The 27,875-nt window shown below is 44.9% G+C and overlaps 1 long non-coding RNA gene across 2 annotated transcripts; it reads left to right on the forward strand.

The window, feature by feature from the left end:
* On the forward strand, positions 1,090–26,350 carry LOC106506724. Of its 2 annotated transcripts, XR_002340132.1 has the most exons (3): positions 1,091–1,730; positions 16,093–16,243; positions 25,593–26,350. It is a non-coding gene; the product is annotated as an uncharacterized LOC106506724 (long non-coding RNA). The 2 variants fall into 2 exon arrangements; XR_002340131.1 differs by lacking the exon at positions 25,593–26,350 and having other exon boundaries at positions 1,090–1,730; positions 16,093–16,488.

Here is a 27,875-nt window from a genome sequence, read left to right on the forward strand (position 1 = left end):
TAGGACCACACCCCCAGCATATGGAGGTTCCCAGGCTAGGGGTCAAATTGGAAGCTGGAGCCACCGGCCTACCCCACAGCCACAGCAACACCAGATCCAAGTCTTGTCTTTGACCTACACCACAGCTTACAACACCAGATCCTTAACCCGCTGAGCGAGGCCAGGGGTCAAACCTGCGTCCTCATGGATGCTAGTCAGGTTCATTAACCACTGAGCCATGATGGGCCAATTCCGTGATGCTGTTTTCAGTTATATGTTTATATAGTTTTCTTCCTGCAGCAAATCAAAGGCATTTACTTAGTTGAATGTGGACCACACATCTGGAATAAAGTCATATTGAAAGGTGCAGCAGTGGGTACAGGTGGGAGCCAGGATGGCACCCACTTTGCAGGGTCACTTGGCAACATCAGGTCAAGATGGGGACGGGCATCCCTATGTCGTAGCGATTCCGTGATGCCTGGAGGAGCCCTCACACATGTGCACAAGGAATGGTAACAGATGGAGGATGGGAGATGGTCAAAAAGGGAATCAAACTGAAGGTCCAGCAGCAAACTGGGCTAAAGTCATTCACTCTTACACCAAAGCTAAACTAAATGAATTGGAGCTCGAATGAATTGCATCAGCAAGGCAGGATCTCAAAGGAGCCATGTGGAATAGAAAGCAAATTACAGAAAGATATATGCAGCCTGAAACCTACAAATGACATCGTATATTGATTATGAATACGTTCATATATGGTTGTTATATAAAGCATATTTGGAATGATGGATCGGAAATTCAGGAATTCAGGAAAGCCGTTATTTCTTGGAAAGAAGGAATAGGGGACTAGGTTTGCTGAAAAGAAATCAGGGCAATTCAATGCTCTCTCTCTCTCTCTCTCTTTTTTTTTTTTTTTTTTTTTTGCTTTTTAGCTGCACCTGCCGCATATGGAAATTCCCAGGCAAGGGAGGATGGGAACGGCAGCTGCAAGCTCATGCCCCAGCCATGGCCATACCAGATCTGAGCCGCATCTGTGACCTATGCTGCAGCTTGTGGCAACACTGGATCCTTAACCCACTGAGCAAGGCCAGGGATCAGAGCTGCCTCCTCACGGACACTATGTGAGGTTTCTAACCCACTGAGCCACAAGGGGAACTCCTGTTTCAGAACTTAGAATCGTGTTTCTTGGCTGCTCTCTCTCCTCTTGCTTTGTCTGTTTTGCAGTCGCAACTCGCTTAGCACTTATGCCCCGACATGCATTTTTCAGAACAGTGTTTTCTTCCCGCTGCGAACCTTCTGTAAAAGGCTTGGGGTTTGTGGGTTTCAGTTCCAAGTCTTAGAACTTGTTTTCTGCTGGGCTCTGATGAGAGGTCATCGAGTGCAAGGTGGAGTCAGGGTTGAGTTAATTATTTCATAGGGCTTCCTCTTGGTCTGTGTCAACTCTTTGAGCTGTCCTGGCAGCCGATGCCTTCACACGCAGGGGATGGGAGGTGCGGGGGGGAAGGGGGCAGGGAGGTAACGCGGTTGGCAAGCGCTAAAGATCAGGGCCACAGCATCCCTGCCTCCCTGACCCCTCCATCTTTCTGCTGCAACCAATCAACACACTGCCTCACTTAGTCACACACAAGCCTGGATGAGGCTTGCGGAGGGAAGCAGGTGCTTGGGGTTATTACTGACCTACCAAAGGAAGGTTCAGAGAGGCCAAGGAGCTGTGTGACCTTCCGGTTAAACTGTGACTTCACCAAGGAGAGGTGAGTGGACAACGGGGACAGAGAGGCATCGAGTTCATGGTGAGATCAGTGTCAGTGGGGACAGACCAGTGGGTGACTACGTGTGTGTGTGACTAAGTGAGGCAGTGTGTTAAAATATATATATGAAATCTAAAGCAGATAACACCGTACACAATATCGTGTAAGTTACCAACTCAGCACAGTAACATGTGAAACATTTTACGGACCATGAACTGACATTTAAACAATGGAATGACTCAGCAAAGGCAGGAAGCGCTATCCGGATTATTAAAGAACTTGCATTCCAAGGAAGCCAGATGAAAACTCAAAACAATTCTCCTCTCTGGGTGGGTTTGTTGTAGGTTGGGTTAAAAGAAAAAAAATTTTTTTTAATTTTATTGCAGCAAGAACACTTAAAATGAAGGAGTTCCCATTGTGGCTCAGTGGGTTTAGAACCCAACTTGTGTCCGGGAGGACAGGTGTGGCCATAAAAAGAAAAAAAAAGAACACTTAAAATGAGATCCCTCCTCTTACCAGAGTTTTAAGTGTATAAATACAATGTTATCTCTAGACCTGATGTTGAACAGCAGATCTGCAGAATTCAGTCGTCTTGCATAATTGAAATTTTTTTTTTTGGCTGTGCTCGCAGCCTGTGGGAGTTCCCAGGCCAGCAACTGAATCCATGCTACAGCAGTGAGCCCAGCTGCTGCAGTGGCAACACCAGATCCTTAACCTGCTGGGCCACAAGGGAAGTCCACACAATTGAAATTTTTTAAATTATTTTATTTATTTAGTTAGGTAGGTAGTTTTTGCTTTTTAGGGCTGCACCTGCAGCATATGGAGTTCCCATGCTAGGGGTCAAATTGGAGCTACAGCTGCCGGCCTACACCACAGCCACAGCCACCCCAGATCTGAGCTGCATCTGCAACCTACGCCACAGCTCACAGCAATGCCGAATCCTTAACCCACTGAGCAAGGCCAGGGATTGAACCCACAACCTCATGGTTCCTAGTTGGATTCGTTTCCGCTCCGCCACGACGGGAACTACTAAAATTATTTTAAAATTTTTTTAGTTGTATGACTGAAATTTCATACTCTGTGTTTCCCCCTTCCCCCAGCACCTGACCACCGTTTGCTTCTATGAGTCTGACCATTTAAAATCTCTCCTGTCAGAGTTCCTGTCGTGGCTCAGCGGTTAATGAACCTGACTAGTATCTGTGAGGACACGGGTTCGATCCCTGGCCTCACTTGGTGGGTTGAGGATCTGGCGTTGCTGTGAGCTGCGGTGTAGGTCACAGACTCGGCTCAGTTCCTGTGTTTCTGTGGCTGTGGTGTAGGCCGGCAGCTATAGCTTCAATTGGACCCCTGGCCTGGGAACCTCCATATGCCCTTAAAAAAAAAAAAGACAAACAAACAAACAAACAAGCAAACATCCCTCAAGTCAGTGGATCATGCCTAAGTTGTTCTTCTGTGACTAGCTTCTTTCACTTAGCATAGTGTCTCAGGGTTCCCCTGGGTTGTTCCAAATTGCAGGCTCTCCTCCTTTTTAAAGGCCAAATAATATTCCACTGTATGTACATACTGCATTTTCTTTATCCATTCATCGATCCAGGTGCCTTGAAATTTTTTTTCAACTTTCTACCTTGAAAATCTCAAACTACAGAAATGTTGGAAGCGTAGTACCATGAATTCTTTTTTACCTTCCACCCAGATTCTTCAATTTGTTAACATTTGCTCTCTCCCTCTCTGAGATAAACTGTAGATCCGGTACTATGTACTCTACGTGCTAATATATGCACACCTGTTTCTCTGCTAAGTCGTTTGAGAGCCACTTGCTCACATCATGCTCTTTTACTCCTAACACCCTCAATAAGCCTTGCCCAGGAACAAGAGCATTCTCTCACAGAAGCTCGAGAGATTACCAAATTCTGAAAATGTATCATTGATACAAAGCTGCCATCAGTTTAGTCCATATTCAAATCTTCCTAATTGCCCTCTACCCACAAATGCTATTTAAAGTGCTTAATTTTCTGACCCGGGATCCAGGGTCATACATGGTCTTATCATGTTTCTCTAGTTCCCTTTGTTCTAGAATAGTTCCTTGCCCTTCATTGTGTTTTCAGACATGGACAGCTTTGAGGCTTGGAGAGTGCAGGCCAGCTCGTCTGTAGAATGACCCTTAGTTTGGGTTTGCTTTTTCTTTCTTTCTTTCTTTCTTTCTTTCTTTCTTTCTTTCTTTCTTTCTTTCTTTCTTTCTTTCTTTCTTTCTTTCTCTTTCTTTCTTCCTTCCTTCCTTCCTTCCTTCCTTCCTTTCTTTCTTTCTTTCTTTGGCCACACCTGCAGCACATGTAATTTCCTGGGCGAGGGGTTGAATTGGGAGCTGCAGCTGCAGACCACAGCCACAGCCACTGTTACACCAGATCCAAACCACACCTGCAACCTACTCCACAGCTTGTGGCAATGCCGGATCCTTAACCCACTGTGTGAGGCCAGGGATCGAACCTGCATCCTCACGGATATTAGTTGGGTTCTTAACCTGCTGAGCTGCAGCGGAAACTCCTGGGTTTGCTTTTGATTGCTTCCTCCTGATTAGATTCAGGTTAAGCATTTGAACAGGAAAACTCCATGCGTAATGATGTGTTCCTGTCATGTGTGTAGTCTCAGGAAGCCCCTCGATTGGCGAGGTCAATTTTGATGGCTTGGTGAGGTGGTGCTTGAAAATTTCTAAGATGCAATTCACTGGAATAATTTTATTTCCAGATTGCTTCCTTGAACATAAAGTTGCTTTTGAGCAGGTCTCTCACAGAGAGGGCCCCTCTCTGCTCCTGCGTAAGGTCCCTGGTTTTAGACCTTGCAGGTCCCCCCCTGCCCAACCCCCCATCGCTCCCAGGGTTGGCCTTATGGCAGGGAGCGATGGCAGTAAACGAGCAAGTGCCGTGATTACTAGGTTGATTCATACCGTGAACTGCGCTATGAAGGAAATAAAACCAGGAAATGGGCCAGAGAGTTAGGCAGGGACAAAGTCACTCTGGATAAAACAGAGTCCCTGCCCTCCCAGAGTGCCCTCTGCAGGGGAGGAGACCGAGGAGATGCATGTATACTGTGAGTCACCTTCAGGAGACAGGAAGCTGGTTCGTGGAGAGCGAGCATCCTAGAAGGTTCAATGCGTGGGGACAGAGAGGACCTGGTTCAGGAGGTGACACTGGAGGGGAGATTAAGAAGAAGTGAGGACGAGGGCCATGAGGCTCTGGGGAGGAGAGGTCCTGGCAGGAGGGACGGGCAGTGCACTGACCTGAAGGCAGGGACTGGCCAGGTGTGATGGAGGAACAGCTTGGAGGCTGGTGCGGGTGCGAGCTGGGGCAGAGGGCACCAGCGGGCTGAGGAGGAAATGAGAACCAGGAGGTGGCCAAGGCCAGACCGTGGAGGGTTTCCAGTCTGCGGTGAGGTCTTTGGAGTGGGAGGTTGAGAGTAAGGAGTGACAGAGTAAGAGTAAGGATCCACGTTGAAAAGGACCACTTTGGCACTTTTCTGGAGAAATCGATGAGACGGGACAGGTGTTTCCCAAAGGAAGCAGGGAAGCCAGTATCCGGGGGAAAGAAGAAGTGGTTTTCAGCAGAACTAAGACCTCATTTTGTCCACCTGTGTCTCCCTTGTGTCTAGTAAATAATGCTAAATATTGGTGAAATGAGTGAAAAGGATGGATGAAACAGTGCATTTGCTTCTATTAGTCGTTTTCAGGTATGGAATCCCATCTGATGGATGGTAGATCTGCACTGTGTCACTCTAGCTAAGGTAGGACATTTCCTCGGATTTGCTCTCCTGCGTATTTCCAGTTGGGGTTTGCAAGAGAAATCTGCACCCGATTTAGAAGAGAGAAGTAAATTCGCCCCAGCCTGAGTCCCTACCCTGCCCCCACTCTCAGATTAAGATCCCGTCCCATAAGAAACTCCTTTTTAGATTACTCTTCATGGTTCTGATCCCTGAACCAACCCTCAACGATAACAGACTGAATCTGAGCATTTATCCACCTTGGAGTTTCTTGATCTTTTCTTTTCTTTTTTTTTTAAATGCATCCAAATATATCTTTATTCAAATGCATTACATATTATATATAAGATCATTTGTGCAGCTAAGTCACCTTCTTCATCTTTGCTTTCTTTTTTTTTTTTTTCTTTTTTTTTCTTTTTTTTTTTTTTTTTGTCTTTTTGCTATTTCTTTGGCCGCTCTCGCGGCATATGGAGATTCCCAGGCTAGGGGTCTAAATGGAGCTGTAGCCACCGGCCTACGCCAGAGCCACAGCAACACGGGATTCGAGCCGCATCTGCAACCTACACCACAGCTCACGGCAATGCCGGATCATTAACCCACTGAGCAAGGGCAGGGACCGAACCCGAAACGTTATGGTTCCTAGTCAGATTCGCTAACCACTGCGCCACGACGGGAACTCCTGATCTTTTCTATTTTAAATTTTAGGGGGGAAAACTAAGTTTTTTTTAGGTACGTTTATAAAGATACCTGATCAATCTCTTAGCTATTGGGTACCAAACATGCTCTGATGAAGAGTTTTCCAGAACCAGGTTGAACTTGGTTCTCTGAGTTGAGGACGCATTTGGTGTGAAAGCAGTTTTTGCTCTGTTTGTTTGCCTAAGAGGCTGGAAGAAGATGTCTCTGATTGTTTTGCAATACATGAACCCAGTGACTTTCCAGGGAGTTGTGGAGGGATGAAGTTCAGCTGGCAATCATTGGCAGACCCCCAGCACCTCTGTTTGGGAGCTGTGACCTTTAAATGAGTTCCTGAGATTAAAGTTTAGTCCAGGGTGAGGCCACATCTAGAGAAGTCTATTTTTTTGAATTTATGAGAGAAAAAAAAAAAAGCCATGGAAGAGGACACTTGAGATCTTGGCCATCAAGACAGGGAGGAGGCCATTGGGTTTTATGACAGTTCAGGCCACCAGCTCTGTGGTCAGCCACCGCCAGAGCTGAATCTCAGTAACCCCATGTGATTGCTGTGTCAGTAGAAGCAATTTATGGCATGTCTTCAAGTCTAGGTGTCCTGATTTATAACACAGGGTGATAACCCATTTCTTACAGTGTTTGCAAAGATCAAAAGGAGCCATGTACAGAGGACTCTGCCTGGTGTCTGGCCCCCAGGGCAGTGGATAAGAGACTGCCTGACCTAGATGACCTGGGACAAGTCGCTCAAGTGGTCAGTGCCTCAGTTTCCTCATCTGTAAAAGGGGGCCAACCAATAGCATCCACATCTAAAGTTTTCATGAACATTAAATGTGTAAATGGCAGTGTGGTTAGGATGGCAAACGTTAGATTCAAATTCTGGCTCTAACAATTACTGTGTGAACTTGGGAAAATTACTGAACAACTCTGAGTCTGTTATTGGTTCTTATTTGAAAGAAAAAAAAAAGCATGGTAATAACAGGATTTGTTGCATTGGGCTGTTGTGAGGGTTAAATGTTATCATGGGTATAAAACAGTTAACAGAGCCTAGCGCTACTAAGGGCTCAGTAAATATCGTTATTATTATCGCTGTCCTTATCAGGATGATGAGCCATATTCCAAGGTCTAAGCTAAGTGCATTGCATGCCTACTTGTTTTCAGCTCTTACAACCATCCTGCTCTTACCATCTGATGGAGAAAACTTTGGAAGGGTGCGAGCAGGGGATCAAGGCTTTCTATCTGTTCATCTTTGGAACAGGAAGCGGAGCCCCTAAACATGACGCTGTGTTGCTTGCAGTGATTTTTTCTGGTGGAATAAATGAGCTGAGCAGCTCACTCTGCTGGGACCACTGATGCTCTCACTGCGTGTTTGATCAGTGCTGAGCTGCCTGGGGTCTGCGTGCCTGAACAGATTGGGGGTGATCTCCCAGGATGCTTTGAAAGTGGGGGTGGGAGGGCATTTGGGGGACTTTGCTTGATCTTCGTTCCCAGATCCTACACTGACAGTGGGAAGGCTCAGGGGCATCTCAAAGGAAAGACTTAAAACCCAGCCTTTCGTACTCGTGAGGCAGGTCTTTGATGGATATCTGCTTTTTAACAGTGGAGAGGAACGCTACAAAAGGGAAGGTGCTTTTTCATAGCGGTTTCACTCGAAATACACATCAGTGAGGATGCGTGGGGCTAAGAATTGGGAAAATGAAACAAAATCTACAGGATGGAATAATTTTCCTTCTTTTGGGACTGCTGGTCAGTGAGAAGCAGATGGAAGGGGCACTGAGCTCTGGTAATTGCCGAGGCCAGTGTTTCCGGACATGAAATATGTTGGAGGAAGGGTTCTCCTCGTACAGAATTTCACAGCGGAAGGAAACCAGAGAGCCTTTTACTTTTTCAACTGTTGTTGTGGTTGTTGTTGTTTTGCTGTTGCTCCAGAGGTAAATAAATGGGGACTGGAGTTAAATAGAGGACTTGCCCACGGCCCCGAACACATGCTAAAAACCCGGCTGCATAGAAAGCGGGGCAAGGGTTTCAGTGAGTGACACAGACCGGGTGGGAGGTAACAGGGATGGGTGGAGAGCAGGGCAATCCAGCGAGGGCCTGACCTCTTCAGAGCCGATTCAGTCCCCCAGCGGTACCACCTGCTGAGCAGGAAGCAGGCCCCCAGGAGCCGGGTCTAACTGTCAAAGAGAAGGAAAGGTCCCAGTTTGGGGCATGAAATCTCCCGCTTTTTGGAAGTTGTTGACCAATTCAAACGTTTAAAACACACCATGTTTTAAACCAAAGAAAGCCTTTCTGATGTCCACATTTGGTTCAAAACCTGCCTGCCTGTGACTTGTGTTACAGAAACTTCCAGCACCCCACACACTTCCTGACAGCAGCATTCCCCCCTCACTTCCAGCCGGGCAGTGTTTTTTTTTCTTCCAAGACAACACTGTTTATTTAGGTCGGGAACCCTTGGCGTGATAATTTCTTTAACTCTTCTTTCTGAATCGGGACCTCACATAAAGACAATGTTTTATTTGTGTTTCTTCCCTACCACTTACCGGCTTTGGCTTGTTCAGCCAGAAATACAGGAACCACAAGGAAGGCTAGTGAGAACTAAAGAAATTTTTAAACGCTCACCTCACCCTATGTTTTATTAAAGAATCTTCTTTTTATAGTAAACTAGAGAGAGGATGTTCAGAGTCCGGGTTCATGAGGTGTGAAGGTTTTGCTCAGCAAAAGTTCAAAAATAGAATTCCCAAAAATACAATTTGGTAAATCTTTAATGCCCCAATACCCCTCCTTCCCTCATGAAAGCAGCCACTGGAAACATTTCCACCTCTGCACTTGGAACGAGACCAGGAGGCTAGTTTGATTTTTCATGCCCTGTTGCTTCTACGCCTTGATTCCATCTGAGCATCTTTGAGGCATCAGCATCTTCAAGGCAACAACAAGAAAAACTGCCGCACGATACCCAGCGGGGCGTAAAGTCTTTCTCCTGGATTTCCAAGCAAACCCAGAGAGTGAGTCAGACATGAGTTGTAACCCCCATGAACTTCAGTTTCGGGTTAAGTCGGTCATTTAAGACAAGGCAATTGCCCCAGATGATAATTTTTTCCTCTTTAACAAACACATGTGTTTACTTTAGGATACCCATCAATTGTAGTGAGGAAATAACAATTTAAAAAAATAGAAAAAAATTATATTCAAAAAAAAGAGATGGCCATCACTAAAGTCGTTAAACAGACACTGTCTACCAAAGAAAAGCTAAAATCGTTGCTGTGCCTCCAACACTTTAGAAGAGAGGAGACATTTAATCAAAGAATGGGAGATAGAAATCTGAGCTTTCATCTGTGAAAAGGTGAGTGACAAATTAGACGACACACACACTTCCAAGACACAAGGCAGCAAAAGCAAAACTTTAGAGCGACGGGTTCGCGTCAGTGTCTTTCATGGCTCTGAGCTTTATCATCTGTGTGGCTCTAGTCAATGTCTGACTCAACTTCTCGTTGCCTCTGTTGCTTATCTGCGAAAAAGGTAATAACAGTATCTCCCCTTGGAAAGTTATGAAGATAAAATGATATAAAACATGGAGTTCCCATCATGGTGCAGCAGAAATGGATCCGACTAGGAACCATGAAGTTACGAGTTCGATTCCTGGCCTCGCTCAGTGGGTTAAGGATCTGGTGTTGGCCGTGAGCTGTGGTATAGATGGCAGATGTGGCTCGGATCTGGCGTTGCTGGGGCTGTGGTGTAGGCCGGCAGCTATAGCTCCAATTTGACCCCTAGCCTGGGAACCTCCATATGCCGTGGGTGCAGCCCTAAAAAGACAGCCTTTGGGAGTTTGGGATTAGCAGATGCAAACTATTACGTATAGGATGGATAAATAACAAGATCCTACCTATAGCACAGGGAAACATATTCACGATCCTATGAGAAATCATCATGGAAAAGAATATGAAAAAATATATATGTATATCTGAATCCCTTTGCTGTACAGCAGAAGTTAATGCAACATTTTAAGGCAACTAGAATCCAGTAAAATTAAAAAATATACAAGCAGTATTATTAGCATAGTATCTGGCCCGTAAACAAAGTCCATATATGGACTACTATATATGCATGTGTATGCACATGCCAAGTCCACATATGGTATAAATACTACCAGGTCTACTAACACTTCCACTGCTAATGTTCTTAGAGGCATCTTGCTTTCAAGCATTAAATAGCACAGACAGAACGATCTGATTACCCAGAGCTCCAACTCCGTCCATCAAAACCTATGACCAGGATCAGCATGACTAAATTCATAACCTGCACCTACGAATCACTTCGCATTGGGAGAGAGAAATGCAAACAGTGGACAATGCTTATCTCATTAAAGGTGGATGCTTATAAAAGCCCATATCCTGAGGTGTGTGTGTCCCTAGACAGCATATATTCCCTGTGAAATGATGGTGGGGAGAGAGAGAGCATCTTTGGGGACATTGAAACACAATTCCAAGGGTGTTAGATGAATTTTGTCGGCAGTTCTTGCCCAGAAGATTTTACACAAGCTGTGCCCATAAAGCACAGGAAAGTTTGCTAAAAAACACCTGGTAGTTTAATCAACACATAGCCCAGATCGTTCACTCTTTCTTCTCTGTTGGGTCTATTTTTCCTTCACAGTTTCTCCCTCAGGGGGCAGCGCTGGGCATGGTCAGAAACATGAGTGCTGGAACCAGAGCCCTGTGTCTGATTCCCGGTTGTGCCGTTTTTATTTGTTGGTTCATCTGAGGTTGGTAGGAAGGTGGTAATGAGAATCACAATGCCAGCTCGTAAGTGGGTCAGGAGGGTTAAACGAATACCCAGACGATGCCTGGTTTCAAGTGCAAATTCAAGAGGGATGGGCTCCTCCAGCTCAGTCGGTTCAGAGAGATCAGAGATTCTTAACTCTGAGCCCCCAGCTACAAACCCTATCCTCCCAAATCCTTGCCTACACACATCCAAGGATTGATGGTCTTTCTGGGGTTCCTAGATCACCCCTGCAGGCTTAGAACCTTGGTCTAGGAAACCCCTGCCAGAGACGAAGAAAGTGTGCTGACATATGCAAACCACCGTCAGCCTTGAGGTAAACAGAGTCAGAGGGAACTTTTTCATGGGGTTTGAACATTTTGTTTTTGTTTATGAGGGAGGAAAGAATGGGGTCTTTCAAGCTGGTGATTCATCCTCCGGTTCCTTGAGGGAAAGAAAGGGAGCGAGCCGCGGAAGCCAGCTAGGTTTGTGCAGAAAGGACCTTCCCCAGGCAGCCCCCGTAGCCCCTCCAACCCTGAGTCTTCCCGGGCTCCTTGCAGGAGCTCCAGAGGGAGCCCTCTGAATCGCTTCTGTGTCCAGACTCATCAAAAGGCAAAGCAAAAGGAGAACCAACAGGCAGGTCTCCTGCTGAATCACCCAGACCAGCTGGAGGGAGGGGAGGTTACCAGGTTCATTGGGCAACATTCCTCACCCTCACCGGGAAGGGAAGTCAAGTTGTTTCTTGCCAAAGAGTCAGGCAAGAAGACACTGTTGGTTTTGTCTCTGTCTCTCGGTGCCAGAGCAGAACCCAAGAGGGCTTGGAAGATGCCAGTTAGGCTCAAGTCTTGAAGAGGAATTGACTGTCATTCAACAGCTGTGGGTGGGACAGGAATTCAGGGGCCCCCTTGCTGTGAAATAGTGGCTGCTCATTTGGGACAGTTAATGTAAAGAAATATTTTAAAAACCTGCTGAGCAGAAAACAGATAACCACTTTTGGTTGTTCTTTAGAAGCCTAATCCAAAATGCAGTTAAATCTTTGGTGCTGCCCCTACCCCCATTTTTTTTTTTTTTTCACAATTTTCTTTCCTTCAAAGTCAGAATCTTCTTCTATCTGGGATGTTCTACCACAAACCATTACAGATCTAACTTCAACCACATCACACACTAAGTCATATTTCTATTATACACACGTATAAGCCTATCCCACACATATATACACACACGTACTATGTAGGCACTAACTTGAATAGCAATTATCAACATAGTTTTACATTTTCTAGGTATTTAATTAAACATCAATCACATGTCTTTTGATCTTTCTTTTTCACAAGTGATAAATAATTTTTTCCAGGTCTCATCCATTTTTCCATGTGGCTGTGAAAAAAAAAAAAATCAGATCCTAATTCAATCAGCCCTAAGGTACCTGAGATGAAAGCCTTTAGGGGAATATATATTTCAGAGCCTCATTAATATACGAATGCACTCCTGAGGCTCTTCTAAGGCTAAACAATTCCCAAGGTTTTCAGAGTACATGTATGTGATGTTTCTGATTTTATACACCTGGTACATCTAGGCAGGTCATATCTGTACCTGGCTGACGGGGCGCTACACTAGTTTTGACTTGTGAAGGGAAGGAAGGAATCTCCCCTGTTGCAAATACCTCAGAGTAGGTGGGAGGAGTTTCCCCGTGTGCTCTGAGACCCTGAAAAGGAAATTCTAAGCTGAGTGTGTGCTTTATTTATTTACTTATTTTTTAGGGCCGTACCTGCGGCATATGGCAGGTCCCAGGCTAGGAGTCACATCAGAACTGCAACTGCCAGCCTACACCACAGCCGCAGCAATGAGGGATCCAAGCCACATCTTGGATTCAGCAGGATCCACCTATACCACAGCTTATGGCAACGCCGCACCCTTAACCCACTGAGAGAGGCCAAGGATGGAACCCACATCTTCATGGATACTAGTTGGGTTTGTTACCACCGAGCCACAATGGGAACTCCCTAAGCATGTGCTTTAAATATGATATGAATTTATCAAATGACCCATGACATTTTTCACAGAACTAGAAAAAACAATATAAAAATTTATATAGAATCACAAAAGACCCGGACTTGGCAAAGCAATCCTGAAGAACAAAAACCAAACCAGAAGCATCACTCTCTCAGACTTCAGGCAATATTACAAAGCCACAGTCATCAAGACAGTGTGGTACTGGTACCAAAACAGACATACAGACGAATGGAACAGAACAGAGAACCCAGTAATAAACCCAGACACCTATGGTCAATTAATCTTCGACAAAGGAGGCAAGAATATAAAATGGGAAAAAGTCTTTTCAGTAGTGGTACTGGGAAAACTGGACACCCACATGTAAATCAATGAAACTGGAACACCCTCTCACACCATGCCCAAAATAAACTCAAAATGGCTTCAAGACTTAAACATAAGACAAGACACCATCAAATGCCTAGAAGAGAACATAGGCAAAACATTCTCTGACATCAAACTTATAAATGTTTTCTCAGGTTAGTCTCCCAAGGCAACAGAAATAAAAACAAAAATAAACCAATGGGACCTAATCAAACTGACAAGTTTTTGCACAGGAAAGAAAACAATTAAAAAAAAAACCCAAAAGACAACTTACAGAATGGGAGAAATAGTTTCAAAAGATGCAGCTGACAAGGGCTTAATCTCTAAAATATACAAACAACTTAAACAACTCAACAGCAAAAAAACTCAACAACCCCATTGAAAAATTAGCAGAAGACCTGAATAGACATTTCTCCAAAGAAGATCTACAGATGGCCAACAAGCACATGAAAAAATACTCAACATCCCTGATTATTAGAGAAATGCAAATCAAAACTACTGTGAGGTACCATCTCACACCAGTCAGAATGGCCATCATTAATAAGTCCACAAATAACAAATGCTAGAGAGGATGTGGAGAAAAGGGAACCCTCCTGCACTGTTGGTGGGAATGTACATTGGTACAACCACTATGGAAAACAGTATGGAGGCATCTTAGAAAACTAAATATAGAACTACCATATGACCCAGCAATCCCACTCTTGGGCATATATCCAGACCAAACTTTCCCTGAAAAAGACACAGGCATCTGTATGTTCATTGCAGCACTATTCACAATAGCCAAGACATGGAAACAACCTCCATGTCCATCGACAGATGACTGGATTAAGAAGATGTGGTATATATACACAATGGAATACTACTAAGACATAAAAAAGAACAAAATAATGCAATTTGTAGCAACATGGACGGAACGAGAGACTCTCATACCGAGTGAAGTAAGTCAGAAAGAGAAAGACAAATACCATATAATATCACTTATATCTGGAATCTAATATACGGCACAAATGACTCTTTCCACAGAAAAGAAACTCATGGACTTGAAGAACAGATTTGTGGTTGCCAAGGGGGAGGGAGGGAGTGGGATGGACTGGGAGTTTGGGATTAATAGATGCAAACTATTGCCTTTGGAATGGATAAGCAATGAGACCCTGCTGTATAGCACAGGGAACTATATCTAGTCACTTATGCTGGAGCGTGATCATGTATATATATATATATATATATATATATATATACATATACATATGTGTGGGACTGGGTTACCTGGCTGTACAGTAGAAAATTGACGGAACACTGTAAACCAGCAATGATGGAAAAAATAAAAATCATTAAAAATAAATAAATAAATAAATACGACACGAATTTGGGTAAATCGGGTGCTCTTAGAAATGTCACCCTCAAAGGAGGACAACACACTGAAGGGTCTCTGTAGGAGCACTTTTAATGACCAGACGCGTGCCCCTAACTGGAACAAAGCCACTGCTCAGGCACTCACGGCCCCAGGCACCAGCCACGCCTGGTCAGGGACTTGGGGTGGATGTCCTGCTCTCCCGCCAGCCTGGCATTGTCACAGGGAAGGGACCGTGTCTGCTTTCCTCACCCCCCCACCCACTCCCCACCCAAGCACAGCACTGGGGCATATAGAAACCCCCAATGCATCCTCCTATTTGCCTCCTCTCTGTAGGAAGGCATCAGAGCCTAGCCTTTAGTGTGCAGCTTGGGGGTCCCCCTGCTGGGGTGGGTCCCCAGTCCTGTCACTGATCTTGGAATAGGTTACTCCTGCCTGTGCCTCAGCTTTTTCATCTGTAAAACGGGATCATGTAACGTACCTGCTTCACAGAGAGGCTGTGCTTTTTCTTTAGGGGCCAGTTTTCTGATATATAAGGCTGTTCAGATTCATGTTGGTTTCAAGCTTGTAATTATTTTTAATGCACTATATACTCTTTGTGTCTTTTTTTTTTGGCTTTTTAGGGCTGCACCTGTGGTATATGGAAGTTTCCATGCTAGGGGTCAAATCAGAGCTTCAACTGTAGGCGTACACCACAGCCACAGCAACGCCAGATCCTCAACTCACCAAGCAAGACCAGGGATCGAACACACGACCTCATGGATACTTGTCAGATTCATTTCCTGCTGCACACCGACGGGGTCGCCTCTCTTCGTGTCTTTAGTGTTTAAACGTATCATTGGTAATTTTGCTTATTCTTAAATAAGTAGTTCAGAAATTTGAATCAAGGAAAAGAAGAATGTGTGTGTGTGTTTTCAAAGGTGAGCGATTTATGTGCTATGAGAGAAACCAGAGTATGTGCGTGTGTTAATGGCTGGTGAGATGGGTCAAGCCAAGTTTAACTCTCAGTAGTTGGCACATCTCTATTTTGAGGGGAGAGAGTCACAAACGTGACGATGTGACGGTCTTGGTCACGTCTTGAACAGCATGGGGTTTGGGAAGGGTTATGGCATTTGAAGAAGGGAGGAGAAAAATGAGAATTCAAACTAGTGCCTTCTCATTTCTATGCCACAGAAAACACTGGGTGTTTTTCAGTTGTCACTATCTGCCTGCAAGTGGGAACACTCAGAGGAGACAGGGGGAGGAAACACGTCTTCCAAAGGGTCCCTAACGGGAAGCAGCTTGGCGGAAAATTGCAGAGATGAGAGCCAGGGGGGGCTTTGAAAGGGGTGGTGTGGTCTGGAGGTGTTTACCGAGCTGGTTGCTGAGGCGCCTGAGACAGTGGAGGGAGGTTCATCTTGCCTGTTGCATCTCGTGCACCCATCATATTAAGTCAAGAATAAATTCCTGTCCCCGCAGGAGTATTGGAGTTGGCCCAGGCGTGCAGAAGGAGGCAGAGAAGGAAAGAGCAAAGGAATCTCCGTGTTCCGGATGTACTTACATGGATATCCTTGGGGGAGCTGGTTTATATGCGGCACGTTCCCTACACGAGGAGTTCCAGGATATTCACGTAATATTCCGCGGTGACCCCAATCTGTGCTTAAGATGTAGCCCGGGACACCAGGACTTTACCCCACTGTCTCAGCTGACTGCAGATGAGAACTGGCTTTGGGAAGGAGCCTCAGAGAGTCCTGTGTGTGGCAGGTTATCATTAGCCTTCTCTTCCGGAGAAATCGCATTACTGTCAAATCAGAATCATTTTAAGCCTTTAGATGCTTATTTGTTCTGATGCAAAAAAAAAAAAAAAAAATTCAACCCAGAGAATCGTGCTAAATCTATACAATTGTTTCCCCAGGCAATTATCTTCTTTCTCTTCAGATTTCTCTTTCCTTTTCTCCATCACTTTCTATTGGCCAATGGACCACCACTTTTTTTTTTTTTTTGCCTTTTGGGCTGCACCTGCAGCATGTGGAAGTTCCCAGGCAAGGGGCTGACCTGGGAACTGCAGCTTCCGGCCTACCCCACAGCCACAGCAATTCAGGATCTGAGCTATGTCTGTGACCTACACCATGGCTCACCACAAAGCTGGATCCTTGACCCACTGAGCGAGGCCAGGGGTGGAATCCGCATCCTCATAGATACTAGTCAGATGCCTTTCTGATGCACCACAGCGGGGACTCCTTGATCACGTTTGTAATTGGTTATTTTATTAGTCTTCCTCAGAATGACCAGCATGAGATAATAAACTATTCCAAAGTCTGGATGTGGTGAACCTTGGAGTTCAAATCCAATATTAGCTGCGGGGCGGCTGGTGGGAGAGCAGGTCATGTAGCTCAGGAGCAAGTGCCTGTGAGGGGGGATTTGGGCTCCCATCCACGTGGGACACTTTTCCTCCTTCAGACTTAATTTTTTGCTGTACACAAAGTTCCTGATGAGTTCACCCGGTGATTTTACCATAACCCCTGTTGGGGATGGCGATTCATGGGCCATAACTGACCTCGGGGGGGGGGCGGTAACTGGGCTACGGGCCAAAATGGGTGGGAGAAGATATCTCATGGGTGCTCCTGAAAGCCTTGGTTTAAGTGCTTTGGCCGTAACGTGCTCAGCAGAGGAATTCACACAGTCTTTTGGTTTCTCTTTGGTGGTTGCGTTTGCTCTTGGCTTGAGCGATGAGTTGGTATGTTGGTCTGTGTGTGTGGTTCAGAGAAGGGCCCTCGGATTCCACTGAAGCTTCTCGGAGGTGGATCTAGTCGCCGCCTTTAAGTTTGGGCTTCTGGTTTATGCCTTTCTTTTTTTCTTTCCCTTTTTCGGGCCGCATCTGTGGCATACGGAAGTTTCCAGACTAGGGGTCGAATCGGAGCTACACCTTCAGGCCTACACCACAGTCACAGCAAGGCCAGATTCAAGCCGCATCCGTGACCTGCACCACAGCTCATGGCAGTGCCAGATGCTTTAACTCACTGAGCGAGGCCAGAGATGGAGCCCACATCCTCATGGATACTAGGTGGGTTCTTAACCCACTGAGCCACAGCGGGAACTCCTCCCCCTCCCCCAAATACATCCGCTACATTTCCTTCCGTAAATGAAGTAATCATTGAATTGAATACATTTCAGTTCTCCTTTAAGCAGATATTCATGTAAGACGGAGGTAACAAAGGTAGAGTTAGGTCAGTTTTCTCCCTTAAAAAAAAAGCGTATTTCATTTTCAATAATTCCTTTCAAAGAAAAACCTGCCGCTTTATATATGAAAAGAGTAAAGTAGAAACGCTGTAATTTTTGAAATGTTAGAAGCTGACAAGATACATGGAAGAACCACAGTGAAAGTTTCACAGAAAATTATAGTTCAGTTTGGGAAGAATATGCGAATCTGAAAAGTGGTAAATTGCTTGCCGTGATACTGATTAAAGTAATCAAAGCAAAACAATTATCTTGACACTCTCTAAAAATAATCACTTGAACAATTTCATAGGAGAAATATTTTTTTCCAATGATCCTTATTCCTGGGCCCCAAGAGATTCTGCGAGCACCATTCTCTAGCCAAGTAGATTTATGCTTCATGAATAATATATGTTTATCAACCTTGGCTTCATTTCTAAGTGTTTTTTTTTTTTTTTTTTTTTCTCACCAAATCTCTTTTCTTCCTTCTTAGAAGTCATTTTATCAGGGCTTAAAGTTCTTCTGTCTGGTAGGATGTTCTCTTTAAAAAAGTAAATTAGCTTACTAGCTTGACACTTCGTGTGTTATTTACCTGCCATTGTAGGAAAAGGGATTTAGTTTTTTTTTGTTTAGGGGACATGGTTCATGCTGGAGTACCTGATAGGATATATTCCCTCTGGTTATCAGAAACAAACACGTGTTTCTTTCATTGACTTGAGGGACCTTCTCAAAACACTACCTGTGCTAAGGACTTAGTTTAAGAGGTAAGAAGGAGAGCGATTTCTTGCAGATGCCCAGGGGAAGCTGAGGTGGGGAGAATGGGCTTCCTGGGAGGCAATGTAACCTAGTGTACTGAAACGAGGTGTGGACACATGGCTGGAGGGGTGACAGGAGCGACACGCTGATCCTTCTCCGTTCCCCTCCTCTGATTTCCTGCTGATGCTTGACTCGCGTTGGCTGCAGCCAAATGAAAGGAGAAGGAGGTCCCTGGAGGTCAGCCTCTCAGGAACAGAGGAGGGCAGAGATGGGTCTGGTTGGAAAGCAAAGAGGTGAGTGAGGGTGATGTGCACCCAGAGAAGCCCTCGACAGGGGGCATCCTTTCTCGAGTCCTGCATCTTCTCCTTTCTCTTTCTTCTCTTGCTCCGTCTCGCTTCTATTCTTGGAGGCCTTCTCTGCCTCACAAAAGCCCTGAACTGCCATTGAAAACCACGAAGAGCTCTCGCATGGCCTTTTTTCCCCACTGAAAAACAGAAGGATTCAGTCGGATGGCTCCAGTTTTGAGAAGGGGACCTTCTCTTCGGGAGATGAGTCTTGGTCTTGATTATCAAAAAGAACCAAGATTTTTGGTAAAGCTCTTTGAGATAAATACTTACATCATGCAGTTAAGAGAAAACAGTAACCAAAAATTTTTAAAGGGAAGAGAAAAAGCCCACAGACATTGTAAATCTTCTGCTCAGAAGATGATCTGAGTTGATATATTTCCTCATTTCCTTTAACCATCATTTCTGTGTTTGCTCTTTTCAAATTCTAATGCTAAGCATTGGTTACGCCACTTAAGTGACTCTTGGGACCCATCCCAAGAGCTGTGTTTCAGCTTGGATGAAATGAAGCCATTCCAGGTGCTACACACAATGTCTGCGGGCTGATAAAGCTGCCACATAAATCAGACTTTTATTAAGAATTATAATAAGAACATGAAGATAAATTCATTATTGCTCTGCCAGCAATTTTCAAAACACAAACCTATGCCATTCATCAGAAAAAGGGAAAATGGTTTCCCTTTCAAAACAGGAATTTATTTTCCTGGTTAGGACACGACCCAGGCATTTAACGGCTCTGCATTGTGTTGGGATCTGCTTTGAAGGGTTAGTGATTCATGCAGACACGCCGCTGGGTTTCAAGCCCTTTGAAGCCTGACATTGCCCAATTGTCGACAATGTGCAACACGCAGTCGGGCAGAGAATTCAACGTTTTCCTGGGTCTGCCTTTAACAATTGAAAAGGCCTGCATGTGGCAAGTCAACAGCTTGTAAATTCATAATTGGGGCGAGGCTGCCTGTGGCTCTAGTTGCCCTTAACATGTGACCATGAGGCTCAGAGGGTCCAGTTACGGTGGAACCTAGGACAGTGTGTGGACGTTTTGGTGGAATTTCCTTTGAAGCCGTAATGTGTCCTATGAAATTGGATAACATTGACTTCCCCACAGGGCCATCTTCAGTGGGCAAAGAAGTCGTGCTGAACTGAAAGTGGGTGCCTCTGAGCTTCCCAAGACAGGAGTAGGTACAGGGCAGGGATGGAGGGTTCGTTAAATCTGACACTCCTTCCCACCTCGTTCCTTGGGGCGAGGGACACAAAGGGACATTTTGAAACCTCGTTCATGTGGCTGGAGCACCATTTCTCTGCAGAAGCTGGGATCTGGTTTCCTTGTGCTTGGCGTCCTTCCCGGAGCTGAGTCACGATTGGCGGTTTGGAGTCCTCTGAGGCTGAAGGTGGCTTTGTCCTGCTTTGTGATTGCTGCTTTGTCAGTGTTCCCAAGTTACCCTCTGCCTGGCATTTCCTTGTTGTCGGTACTTGTAGTGTTTGTGAAAATCAGGATTCAAGCCATTCTGTTTGCTTCTCTTCATCCATCCATTCAGCAGCAGCTTTGTATGACAATCCTGCTGTGGCCAAGGCACTATGTAAGCCACTGGGCCACCCAGCAGTCAGCAAGATAGATAAGGTCTCTGATCTCTTATATTCTTGTCGAGGAGATATGTAGGCAAACGAATAAAATAATTTTAGATAATGCTGAGGAATATGAAGGAATAAAATAGGGTGAAGTTAGAGAGCAGCTTCGTGGAATAAGGGGATGGGCAAAGAGGCAGTTCTCTCTGAAGAAGTGGTTCATATGCTGGGACCTAAAGAGCGGAAGGAGCCGGCAATGCAATGGCCTGGAGGAAGCGTGTCCTAAGTAAGGGAATTGCAATTGCAAAAAGTCCTCAGGCAGGAATGAGCTTCGTTTATTGAAGGGCCAAGAGCAGCAGCAGAATCAGCGTGTGGCTGTACTTGGTGACCAAGGCCGTGGGGAAGAGTTTATGTGAGAGTGCACCAGCAGTCGGGTTGTGCAGACACAGGTAAGGAGTTGTGATTTTATTCAGTTCTATCCATGCAACCGCACACCCCATGTTTCTTCACTTCCTTCCTTTCCCATCTTAGTTTCATGGCTCATCATCACCATCCCTCCCTTGGAACCATCTTCCCTTTTGTATTAGCTATCTATTGCTGTGTAACAATGGCACCAAAACATTTAGTGGCTTACTGGGCAGTACTGTCAGAGGGTCTCATGAGATTGCACTCAAGGTGTGAGCCAGCACGATAGTTACCTGAAGGCATGAGTGGGGCTGGGGGCTCACTTCCAAGTTGAGTCACTCATGGGGGCCTGGTAAGTTAGTCCCGGTTCCTGGCTCCAAGCCTTAGTTCCTTGTCCATGGGCCTCTCCATAGGACTTCTTGAGTGTCCTCATGACATGCTGGCTGGCGTGTGGTCCCCGCCCCCCACCTCCCCTGAGAGTGTCCCGAGAGAGTACAAAGTGAAAGGAGAAAGTCTTTTATGATCTAGCCTTGGAAATCACACACCACAATTTCACAATATCTATTGGTCACAGAAGTTACTCTGATCAGTGTGGGAAAGACTCCATACCGGCAGCTTATCTTCTATACCTTCCAGAATAAACCCCAACTTACGTTGTGTCTACTCTTTTGATTTTTTTTTTCAGATAGTCATTTGAAAACATAAATCAGAGTGGCTGTGAGCCCAGGCCCTGGGGTCAATAAGGATGGTGGGTTCAAAGACCACAGTTGCTGTTCATTAGCTCTGTGACCTGTGGCACCCTCCTTAACTTTCCTGAGCTTCTAACTCCTCATCTGAACAGTGGAGATAATGCTATCTCACTGCTCCGATTGATGTGAAAATTAAACTGTGATGATGCCTTGTAAACAAACACAGTGATGGCCACACAAATTCTCAGTCCATCTGGTCTGCCCCTGACCTTTTCCTGCAGAATGCAGCTACTCCTTGAGGTGTCTCATAACGGTGTGGTGCCCTGCTAACACTTCTGGGGAGCAAGCCTGCCATCAGTTTTGATTGGAGGGACAGTGAATTTGATGGTCTGGGTGATCCCTGCTAATGCATATTCAGGATGCCAGAAGTTCAGACCCGTAATAATAATAAAAAAAATTCCTCTTTGGTAGGGTAAAATTTGGCAGGCTCCCCTTCATCCTCAGATGAGCTATGAGTCAAGCATTTGGGCCAGCTTGATAGGAGCATCTAAGTTCAACCCCAGTGCAAAATCTAATCAACTCTCAAAGTCAAAGGATGAGCTAATGATTCAGGTATTTAAATCAAAGGTGTTAAAAGATTATTTGGAACACAATCTACATGTTTTCTATAGGATTTCAAATCCATTCCAGAATTACACTTCTTGTGGATCGCCTAGGAAATGAAGCTAAGTGACCTTTTAAAGAGCATTCATTTTTCAGCTAAGGTTTTTGAGCACTTACCGTGTACCAGATACTGGGCTAGATTCTGGCAAAGTAGCTAAGAGCAAGTCTGCCTGAACCCCAGCTCTCATGGTGTTCAAAATTTAAGTCAACAGCTAGACTGAGCATGTAGCCCTTATTCTGTTTGATGGCTTGACTTTCTATAAGAGGCCAGAAATTGCTAGAAACTTGAGAGATTTCCATCTATATGTCGAATGGATAATAGTGTTGGGGTAGGGATTACATTTGTACCTAGTTAATCAGCCACCTCGTTACTCGACAACAGATAAAAATGCATAACTTGTGAAGACAAATGTGTTTTCACAAAGCTCTTGTTTAGAACTGAATGACCAACAACGTGTTTTGAGCAGTAAAGTCATCATCACAAATCATTTTTCTCAATTGACTTTCCGAGGGCTGAGACAAGATCCCTGGGAACTATCTGTATTACAAATAGGTACATTGGTCATGAACAGTTTCCCAAGGCCATTTCAACACGTGTGTGGAAATCCACACATTCCCTAAACTTTATTTCAAAGGCAAGCGAAATTCCTTCTGCCCTGGGTAAATGGAATGCATGCTGTCAACTACACCTTTGTTACAATTAACTCAATGACTCCTGGGGTTCCTAATTTGGTCAGCCTAACTGACTGGATAAGACAATTCTTTATTCCATTGCTAATCCATAGTGCAGATTTTAATCTCCAGCCATTAATAACTCATTCCTACATATCTTGGAAAGTTCATGGCTGCCAGGGTAGGTGTTTTCACAGTTGTGTGGACAGGTCTCTAGGGAGACAATACATGTTTGTGGAATGAATGCATGCGCCTTTTAATTCTCATTTCAAAGAATGGAATTTGCATCTCACACTCGAAATTTTGCATTAGACTTAAACGGCATCTCAACAGAGAAAAATTCTAGTGAAAGATCTAAAACAGGAGTTCTCAACCACGGCGATTCTCCCCCTCTCTGAGGGGACATCTGGCAGTGCCTGGTGACATCTCTTGTTGACACAACTGAGAGAGGGTGCTACTGGCATCCAGCAGATAGAGACCAGGGATGCAACTAAATATTGCACACGGCGCAGGACAGCACCCCCACAACAAAGATTTCTTTAGCCTTAAGTGTCACTAATGCTGATTCTGAGAACCCTGAATCACCGAGGTTAGTTTAGATAATTCTGTTAAAAGTTTTGTCTGCAAGGGAAGGCAAGTTAATTTATCCAAACCTGTTTATTCATTTGTATCCTGGGGTCGGTTATAGTAATGACTTTTTTGCTGTTGCATTTAAAATGAAATAATGGGGAATTCCCATTGTAGCTCAGTAGATTACAAAGGCGACTAGTATCCATGAGGACGTGGGTTCAATCCCTGGTCTTGCTCAATGGGTTAAGGATTCAGCTTTGCCATGAGCTGTGGTGCAGGCTGCAGATGAAGCTTGGGTCTGGCGTTGCTGTGGTTGTGGTATAGGCCAGTGGCTACAGCCCCGATTCGACCCCTAGCCTGGGAACTTCCATATGCCATGGGTGTGGCCCTAAAGTAAATAAGTAAATAAAAATAAAATAAAATAATGTATACAGAGTCCTGACTCCCTTGTTGGTACCCAGTAAGCACTCTAGCAAATGATGCGATGATGGCAATTTGCATCATCCTCACTCCCAGGTGCTCTGTGTTTAGGATGGTGGCATCCGTCTCCAAGACGGCCAGCGATGGTATTCAAGCCTTGGTGGTATTCAAGCCTCTCCTGATCCGAGCAGGGCAGACCTCTAGAAACAATAAGCTATTGCAGCAATGACAAGTGTGATTTCCAGGCATGTGTCCTAAAAGAAAATGTGGCTTCTGCCTAGCTTTCCCTGGGAGAGGTCAGCTGGGCTATAAGTACACAAGAAACTGTGGAGTCATCTGTGCCATGAGGAACTAAGGCTCCCTCCGAACGGCCAGCAAGTGGCTGCCCCAGGAGGTGCCCTCTTGGAAGGCAGTTCTCCAACCTCCGTCAAGCTTTGGAGAGAAAAAAAATGTAAATTACTTAAACTGACCCAAGAAGAAAAGGAAAATCTGAATAAACCCATAATCAATGAGGCAATTGACACGGTGGTTATTCACCTCCATGGCCGTCAAGGCTGGACCATCTCACATGGGCAGTCACAGGGGACCCCAAGCTTAGATGGGCACTTGGTTTAGTGCCTTGGGCCACTATCTTGAAACTCTTAATTTTTTTTTTTCTTTTTGGGCCTCACCTGCAGCATATGGAAATTCTGGGGCTAGGGGTTGAATCAGAGCTGCAGCCGCTGGCCTACACCCAAGCCCCAGCAACGCGGGGTCTGAGCCGCATCTGCGACCTATGCTGCACCTCCCAGCAAGGCCTGATCTTTAACCCACTGAGTGAGGTCAGGGATGGAACCCACATCCTCATGGAGACTATGTCAGGTTCCTAATCCACTGAGCCACAATGGGAACTCCTTAATGTTTTTTTAACAAGAGGGTCCTCATTGTTGTTTAATACTGGGCCCTGAAAGTTATGTAGTCAGTCCTGTCTACAGTCCTATGTACTTGTATACGTGTATATAACTTTTAAGGTACTGATAATCCCAATACTTTTCTGAAAATAGGAAAAGAAAGCAAGTCACCCAGTTCATTTGAGAAGACCAGTGTGATTTTCAACTTCTGAGACCTTTCTCTCTCTCTCTATTTTTGTTTTGTTTTGTTTTGTTTTCTTAGGGCCATACCCATGGCGTATGGAGGCTCCCAGGCCAGGAGTCGAATTGGAGCTGCAACTGCTGGCTTACACCACAGCCACAGCAATGCCAGATCTGAGCCGCATCATGACCTACACCGCAGCTCATGGCAACACCGGATCCTTAACCCACTGAGCAAGGCCAGGGATCGAACCTGCGTCCTCATGGATGCTAGTCAGATTCGTTTCTGCTGAGCCACGAAGGGAACTCCTTCCAAGCTCTCTTGATCAAAGTCATTTAGAAATTTAGGCATAAAATGTGATTTCTCAGATCTGCCAGAACACAAATAACTACCAGAGTCACTGATTACCAAGGAAGTTTGATATTGACCTACACAAATGGATTGTCCTCTCCTCGAATCTAGTTGTTTTCTGATTTTTTTTTCTAGTCCCAACAAGGAACATATTAGTCAAGCTCTCCCAGGTTCATTCTGTGCTAGTTGATGAGTTAACCATTTTAAGTTCTTCCGGCACTTGTAGACTTTTAAAGTCTTAATATGAATTTTTTTCCAGGTCACTTGCTAGGGAAACTTGGAAAGCTTTGGCAAACTGACTTAATGCTCATCCAAAGTCAGACTCAGCACCTTTCTCCGGAAACTCAAAGAAGAAGAAGAAGAAAAAAAAAAGGGGATGGAATTCGTCTTGGGAATTTCATTAAGAACACAACAGCAACACCTTCTGCTGTGTCTATGGCGCTGATCTAGCCAAGAGTGTATCTCTGGAAGGCAATTCTGAGCTCATTTTTGTGGCCGTGTGAATTTAGTTGCTTGTTTTTATTAATAACCTGCTTCTGTTGTTTAATGAAAACCAGAATCTACTTCACTGTCTCAAAAACATCAGTGCCTCCCTTCTTACTTTCATGGTTTTCCCCTGACTTTCATTTTATTCATTTTCAAGTGGAAGTAAGATAATGCACACATGGGATTTCCCCACAGTCAAAATGCACCTAAATTAAAAATCTTAAACATGTCTGATTTGAGGACAATACTGTTTAATCATTGTCTACAATTTAAGTGTTAAAGGACAGGAATCAACCCGAGCTTGAAAAGGTGGGATGAGCCTGTCTCCCTAGTGACTTACACCGTGGAGAACAGAGAATTTCCAGAAGGGAATGAGGAACAACTCTTGCAATGTGAGAATGGAATTGCTTTATCTTTAACCAGCGTGTGATGGAACAGATATTTGTTGGACAAATTAGTGCAAGATACTGTTCTTTTTTTTTAAAGTTTTGTTGAAGTATAGTTGATTTACAAGATTGTAATAATTCGTGAAACTGTTCTGATGGTTAATTTGGGGCTCACTAGGTCCCTTTTTGGACTTCCATTTTTCATAGGAGGCTGCCTTCAGTTCCTTGCCATGTGGGCCTTTTGACAGAGCTGCCTACTCATCTTTGACATGGTCTGTTGGTTAGAAGGTACAGGTATCACCCATACTTATATAAAGAGGGTTATATAAAGATGTCACTACCAGGAAGTGGGAAACCTAGAGGCCACCTGAGTTTCTTGGTTCCCTAGCCAGACTTCCTGGGTTCAAATCTGGTCCCATCACACAGCAGTTCCAAGAAATTTAAGCATGTATTAATCTCCAAGCCTCAGTTTCCTCATTCATTAAATGGAAAGTCTACTCACGCCTTCATCACAGGGTTATTCCATCAGTCCCTCATTTCCAGATATTCTTGTGCCATTTTCATGATTGTTGCCTAATTTGTATGCTTCAAGAAATGCCATGCACTTACCATCATCACCCCCTTTAGAATATAAATCAATTTATTTAAAAAGTAAATGTACTTGGAGAGATGGGATTATGATGGCAGAGTAGAAGGACTGGAGGCTCACCTTCTCTCACAAAAGCAACAAAATTACAACCAACTGCTGAACAACCTTTAACCAAATAGAATGCAAACTATCAAAAAAGATATCCTACTCCAGAAGACAAAGAGGAGGCCACATCAAGATGGTAGGAGGGGCAATTACACGATATAAGCAACCCCATACCCACCAGGTGGGCAGCCCAGACTGGAAGATAACTGTATCACAGAGACTCACCTATGGGACTGAGAGTTCTGAGGCCCATGTCAGGTCCTCACACCTGGAGATCTGGCACTGGGAGAAGGAACCCCCTGAGCATCTGAAGGCCAGTGGGGCTTGTGCACAGGAGCTCCATGGGACTGGGGGAAACAGAGACCCCATTCTTGAAAGTTGCACACAGGCTTTCATGTGCACTGGATCCCAGGCAAAGCAGAGATTCCATAGGAATCTGGGTCGGACCTGACTGCAGTTCTTGGAAAATCTCCTGGGAAAACAGGGGTGACTGTGGCTCATTGTGGGGGAAGGACATTGGAGGCAAAGGTCTCTGGAATAATCATCAGCATATGTTCCTCTAGGGGTGGCCATTCTGGAAAAATCTGGCCCCACTCATCAGGGCTGAGAAGCCCCAGGCCAACAAACAATAATCCAGGTAGGATCACAGCCCCAACCATCAGCAGACAGGCTGCCTAAAGATCCACTCAGGCACACAGCTACCTCTAATCTCACCCCAGAGACAAAGCCTCACACACCAAAGGGATAAGAATCAGCTCCACCTATCACTGGGCAGGCACCAGTCCCTCCCATCAGGAAGCCTACAGCAAGCCCCCTTATCAACTTCAGCCACAATTGGGGGCAGACATCAGAAGAAAGAGAGGCTACAACTCTTGTCTGCAAAAAGGAGACCACACCAAAAATCTATACAAAATGAAAAGGCAGAGAATTAATACTCAGATAAAGGAGCAAAAAAAGACACAGAAAAACAGCTAAG

This window comes from Sus scrofa, chromosome 17, assembly GCF_000003025.6.
Source record: "Sus scrofa isolate TJ Tabasco breed Duroc chromosome 17, Sscrofa11.1, whole genome shotgun sequence".
Taxonomy (NCBI): Eukaryota; Metazoa; Chordata; class Mammalia; order Artiodactyla; family Suidae; genus Sus; species Sus scrofa.